Source organism: Hyperolius riggenbachi, chromosome 1, assembly GCF_040937935.1.
Source record: "Hyperolius riggenbachi isolate aHypRig1 chromosome 1, aHypRig1.pri, whole genome shotgun sequence".
Taxonomy (NCBI): domain Eukaryota; kingdom Metazoa; phylum Chordata; class Amphibia; order Anura; family Hyperoliidae; genus Hyperolius; species Hyperolius riggenbachi.
In genome coordinates this window covers 11,877,789-11,883,711 of record NC_090646.1, presented here as the reverse complement: position 1 = coordinate 11,883,711, position 5,923 = coordinate 11,877,789, and the positions used below count along the sequence as shown (strand labels likewise).

General features: G+C 48.4%; 1 long non-coding RNA gene across 1 annotated transcript in view; it reads left to right on the top strand.

The window, feature by feature from the left end:
* Positions 1-3,884: 3,884 nt before the first annotated feature.
* LOC137544931 (uncharacterized) overlaps positions 3,885-5,923 on the top strand; it is a 22,789-nt gene continuing 20,750 nt past the window's right edge. Inside the window, exons 1-2 of the long non-coding RNA XR_011025942.1 lie at positions 3,885-3,981; positions 5,524-5,606. This is a non-coding gene — a long non-coding RNA (uncharacterized lncRNA). The remainder of the gene's footprint in view (positions 3,982-5,523; positions 5,607-5,923) is intronic.

Below are 5,923 nucleotides of genomic sequence, written 5' to 3'. Positions count from 1 at the left end.
CGATTAAAAACTCCGGGGAGCGTAGAAACGCAACGCCCAAAAAAAACACTGCGTTAGATGTGAAAGGCAAAATTAAAGTCTATGGACTTTCATTTTACCTTGGGAAACGCAAACTATCAACATTGTGTCAAAACGTCCTAAACCAGCTCAGACGTGAAAGAGCCCTACACACAATGCAATCAATTTTGTATAGAAGTGATCGGAAATCTATCAGAAAAACAAAATCAGATTGGACCTCTCGGAAATTATCGATTTGGCCCTCAATCTGATGGGAAATTGCATTGTGTGTACCAGGCGTAAGGCTTGGTTAACGCTACAACCTGTGAAAGCCAGAGAGCTGGTGGTGTGCAAACTCAATCTGGAAAAGATTCCATGGAATATAGTCTGGGAGATTATTGTACAAGTTGGGACTTTGAATTCTGATCTCGTCCCAATTACCGGAGTGGATCTGATGGATACACTAGTAAAGGAAAGATGGGCACAATCCTGTGGTATGGTGGTATACATTGAGAAACAGGAGCGATATGCTTGGCACGGCAGGCATTCTGTTGTAGCAGAGGTCATACGTTTACGCAGGCAGCATATGGTCGCACTCACCCTCCTTTCGTCACGGCTGATTGGAATCCAGAGGACGTGCTCTCCGGAAGCCGACCGACCGGTTTCGGTTAGGCGTAAATCAATCAGAACAATAAAGAAGGTGGGCACCATCCACAGAACCTTATTTCCAAAACTTGTTGCAAAAATGGCATGCTAACATCTGTGTGTGTTACACTGTTTTATTAACCTCCCTGGCGGTATGATTATTTCCAGATTTTAGGGTATTTTCTGAACATTTCAGACCCTAAAATCTGGCAACAATCATGCTGCTAGGAAGCCAACAGCTGCCCCAGCACTCACTCACCTCCCTGGGCTACAGAGCTGCAATTTTACCTCCGTCCTCCAGGTGGCGCTGTAACACCTTGGTGAGATCACTGACGGTTATTCAGAGCCTCCGAGGACAGGAAGAAGAACAGCTACCGATGTCTGGATCCCCCGGGAGGTGAGTAAAAGCTCCCACTGCCCTCCATTGACTTGCATCGAGCCTCCAGCGGCTAGCCCAAGCTCAGGATTACCACCAGGGAGGTTAAGGAGTAGTGCAGTGGTGGATGTGGGATCCAAAAAGGCACTACAGCCGATTCACTTTTCAAACTAAGGGTTATTCACATCCGCTGCTGCCCATGGCCACCTCACTGGTTTCTCTGCATAGCATTCTCGAAGGATACCTCTGAGGATGCTGTACAGCGAAACCGGTCAGGTGGGAGACTAACAGCACCAGATCTAATTTATCACGCACAATCTACTGACTGGGTGCCCTTGGCCATGGGTCCTCAGATAAAAGTGATTGTTCTTGCCTCTTTTATTTTGTTTTGTTGGATTTTATGTGTTCAAGAACATTAAAGCGGTTTACACTTAGGAGATGATTTGCTTTGTTCAGTGAATAGATGTATGTGGACCATATGCCTCACCCACAGCTTCTCCAAACCGCCAAGGCACTCAGACCCAGGTAGCAAGGGCTTATGGGAGCTCAGTCTGGGCAGGAAGAGGAGGAGGTTACTAGCCAGTGATTTCAGAGGCAGAGGGGAGGAGGGAGGAGGAGGAGGGAGGGAGCTGAGGGCTGGAGATGCAGTTGCAGAATACCTGTGTAATGATGACAAACAGAACATGGCCACTCTCATTGTATCACAGGAATAATTAATCCTATTCTATTGAAGCGGTTTGCAGCTAGATATGCTGTGTATCTCAACTTTAGATAAGATATATAGACAAGTTACTTGTTATATTTCGTTTTTCATCTCGGATCCGCTTTAAAAAATTTTTGCGATAGTGTTCCTTTAAGTGAATTTTTTTGGGGACACAGTTGGAAATAGGGTTGCCAGGTCGGGTGATGGAGAAAACTGGACAGGGGGTGGAGTTAGGGGCGGAGTCAGAAGCGCACTTTTATGTAGAGTGGGGCTAATGGGCTTTTTAAAAAATGTTTTTTACAGTATTTATATCGCACTGACATCTTCTGCAGCACATTACAGAGTACATAGCCATGTCACTAACTGTCCTCACCAGTACATGCACATAAGAGACCACTTTTCACCAGTAAATGCACATAATAATAGACCGCTTTTCACCAGTAAATGCACATAATAAGAGACAGCTTTTCACCAGTAAATGCACATAAGAGACAGCTTTTCACCACTAAATGCACATAAGAGACATCTTTTCACCACTAAATGCACATAAGAGACATCTTTTCACCACTAAATGCACATAAGAGACATCTTTTCACCACTAAATGCACATAAGAGACATCTTTTCACCACTAAATGCACATAAGAGACAGCTTTCCACCAGTAAATGCACAGAAGAGACAGCTTTTCACCAGTAAATGCACATAAGAGACAGCTTTTTACCAGTAAATGCACATAAGAGACAGCTTTTCACCAGTAAATGCACATAATAAGAGACAGCTTTTCACCAGTAACTGCACATAATGACAAACAGCCAGTTGTCCCCAGTATATGTAGCCAGGGATATATGTGCCCAGTATATGTAGCCAGAGGTATATGTCCCCAGTATATGTAGGCAGGGGAATATGTCCCCAGTATATATAGCCAGCGGTATATGGGCTCAGTATATGTAGCCAGGGTGTATATGGGCCCAGTATATGTAGCCAGGGTGTATATGGGCCCAGTATATGTAGCCAGGGTGTATATGGGCCCAGTATATTTAGCCAGGGTGTATATGGGCCCAGTATATGTAGCCAGGGTGTATATGGGCCCAGTATATGTAGCCAGGGTGTATATGGGCCCAGTATATGTAGCCAGGCTGTATATGGGCCCAGTATATGTAGGCAGGTGTCCCCCCCCCCCCAGGAGGGAAGCAGTCAGCGCAGAGAAGAGGGAGAGCGGTGAAGAAGGGGGCCATCTCCCCCCCTTCGCTCACCTTAGGGTCCTCTCCCTCCCTCGCTGTCTCCTCCGATCGGTGTGTGCGGTGGCTGGCAGAGGGGTGGAACTTACCTTCCGTGTCTCCTCCGTCTGGTGACTGGTCTCGTCGCAGGCGCCGCATGGGATGAGTTGCCACTAATCTGGTCTGATGCAGACCAGAGCAGCGGCTGCGGCACCAGAACTTCCGGCCGGCGCATGGAGCGACACGGAAGGTAAGTCCCGCCCGCTGCCAAGCGCCACCACCAGTCAGCCACACACAGATCGGAGGAGACAGCGAGGGACGGAAAGCATCTAAGGTGAGAGAAGGGGGGGAGATGGCCCCCTTCTCCGCCGCTGCCCACCGCTTTCCCTCCACTGCGCTGCTCTCCTCCTGCTACAGGCGGCTGTCAATACTGACAGCCGCCGGAAAAGGCATAAAACCGGACATCTTAATTGTCCGGTTTAGCATGCCTTTTTGCACCGGACACAGCGGCCAAAAACCGGACTGTCCGGTCTAAAACCGGACACCTGGCAACCCTAGTTGGAAATGTTGTAGAATCGACCACTCGTATTGCTCTGTGTCTGAGATGAGGAGCACCCTCCTCACTGTCTGTCCCACGAGCAGAGGCACTGAGAGCAGTGAATTTAGTATCATCTCTTGAGCAGTAAAATGAACACCATTTTTACTGTGGAAAACTATTAGAACATTTTGCTGCTGTTTCTGGGAACACTGAGGAGAACTCGAGGAAAATTTTGCCAGGTGAGAACAAAGACATCCGTTATAATTAGCTTCAAAGCATCTCCTCTTGGATGGAGCCCAGGCCTGTAGGGAGGAGGAGGTGTGACCAGGTGTAGGGAGGAGGTGTGACCAGGAGCAGGGAGGAGGTGTGACCAGGTGTAGGGAGGAGGTGTGACCAGGTGTAACACACAATGTGTGTCTCCTTCATCTCTCACTCTCACATCATCACCAGAGCTTCTCCACCATTGTGTGCTACTCCAGCCTGAGAGGGTCTACTTCACCACCATGGTAACTATCTATCTATCTATCTATCTATCTATCTATCTATCTATCTATCTATCTATCTATCTATCTATCTATCTATCTATCTATCTATCTATCTATCTATCTATCTGTCTGTCTGTCTGTCTGTCTGTCTGTCTGTCTGTCTGTCTGTCTGTCTGTCTGTCTGTCTGTCTATATCTGTATTTGTATGACTTTGAGTTGGGAGTTTGAATTGGATCCTCTGGTTGACTTACAGCCAATGGAGGGATTGGCAGAGAGGGGTGGCATCAGAGAAGCGGGAGGAGAGGTGGATGAGGCGGGCAGCAGAGGTCAGTCGGGATTGGCGGAGAGGGGCAGCATCAGGAGCGGGAGGAGAGGTGGATGAGATGGGCAGCAGAGGTCAGTAGGGATTAGTAGAGAGGGGCAGCATCAGAGGAGCGGGAGGAGAGGTGGATGAGGCGGGCAGCAGAGGTCAGTAGGGATTGGTAGAGAGGGGCAGCATCAGAGGAGCGGGAGGAGAGGTGGATGAGACGGGCAGCAGAGGTCTGTAGGGATTGGCAGAGAGGGGCAGCATCAGAGGAGCGGGAGGAGATGTGGATGAGGCGGGCAGCAGAGGTCAGTAGGGATTGGCAGAGAGGAGGAGCATGAGAGGAGCGGGAGGAGAGGTGGATGAGGCAGGCAGCAGAGGTCAGTAGGGATTGGCAGAGAGGGGCAGCATCAGAGGAGCGGGAGGAGAAGTGGGTGAGGCAGGCAGCAGAGGTCAGTAGGGATTGGCAGAGAGGAGGAGCATGAGAGGAGCGGGAGGAGAGGTGGATGAGGCAGGCAGCAGAGGTCAGTAGGGATTGGCAGAGAGGGGCAGCATCAGAGGAGCGGGAGGAGAAGTGGGTGAGGCAGGCAGCAGAGGTCAGTAGGGACTGGAGGGGTGCCACTCTGGTTTGTGGTAGGCCGTGGAGTAAGGTGTTACAGTAGTCAAGACGGGAAATGATTAGACTATGTACAAATATTTGAGCAGCCTCCTGTGTGTGGAAGGGACACACTTTGGAAATGTTTTTGAGATGGGTTTGAGTAGCAGGAGGTTGTTAATATGTTATGAATGAGTCCAGAGTTCCCCCCAGACAGCGAGGTTTAGGAGTTGAGGTTATAATATTGGGGTATTTTCTACATAAATGGTAACTATAGGTGGGGGAGCAGAGAGAGACGGAGGAAGTATCACACTCTCTGAGTTACTCATATTCAGAGGAAGCTGCATGACATGAATGTAGAAACAGCTGACAGACACACAGGGACTGGAGATAATTGTACAGAGAGGTCAGGAGCTGAGAGAGAGGGCTTGATTCACAAAGCTGTGATAACTCTTATCACGGTCGCGCTATCGTTTTGCGCGCGCTATAACGCAAACATTAAAAATTAGCGTTTTTATACGAAGTGAAGAGGTGATGCTGGAATCTATCTATCTATCTATCTATCTATCTATCTATCTATCTATTTATCTATCTATCTATCTATCTATATTATACACATAAATGCTGAATATACTGATAAGTGTCATCACTCTGTTCTCCATAGGGTGGCGCTCTTCTCCCCGGTAAATGCTTCTGGGGGCTCCTCCTCCTCCTCTCTGTGTTTGGGGTCTCCTCTACTGCTCCCATGTAAGTTTCTCCACATTGGGCCTGATGCACATAATACAGTAAAATTGCCATTCACAGGGAGTGCATGCCAATTTTACAGTTGCTAGCGTGTGTGTGTGTGTGTGTATAGGTGTGTGTGTGTGTATAGGTGTGTGTGTGTGTGTATAGGTGTGTGTGTGTGTGTGTATAGGTGTGTGGTGTGTGTATAGGTGTGTGGTGTGTGTGTAGGTGTGTGGTGTGTGTGTGTGTGTATAGGTGTGTGTGTGTGTGTGTATAGGTGTGTGGTGTGTGTATAGGTGTGTGGTGTGTGTGTGTGTGTGTGTGTGTGTGTATATAGG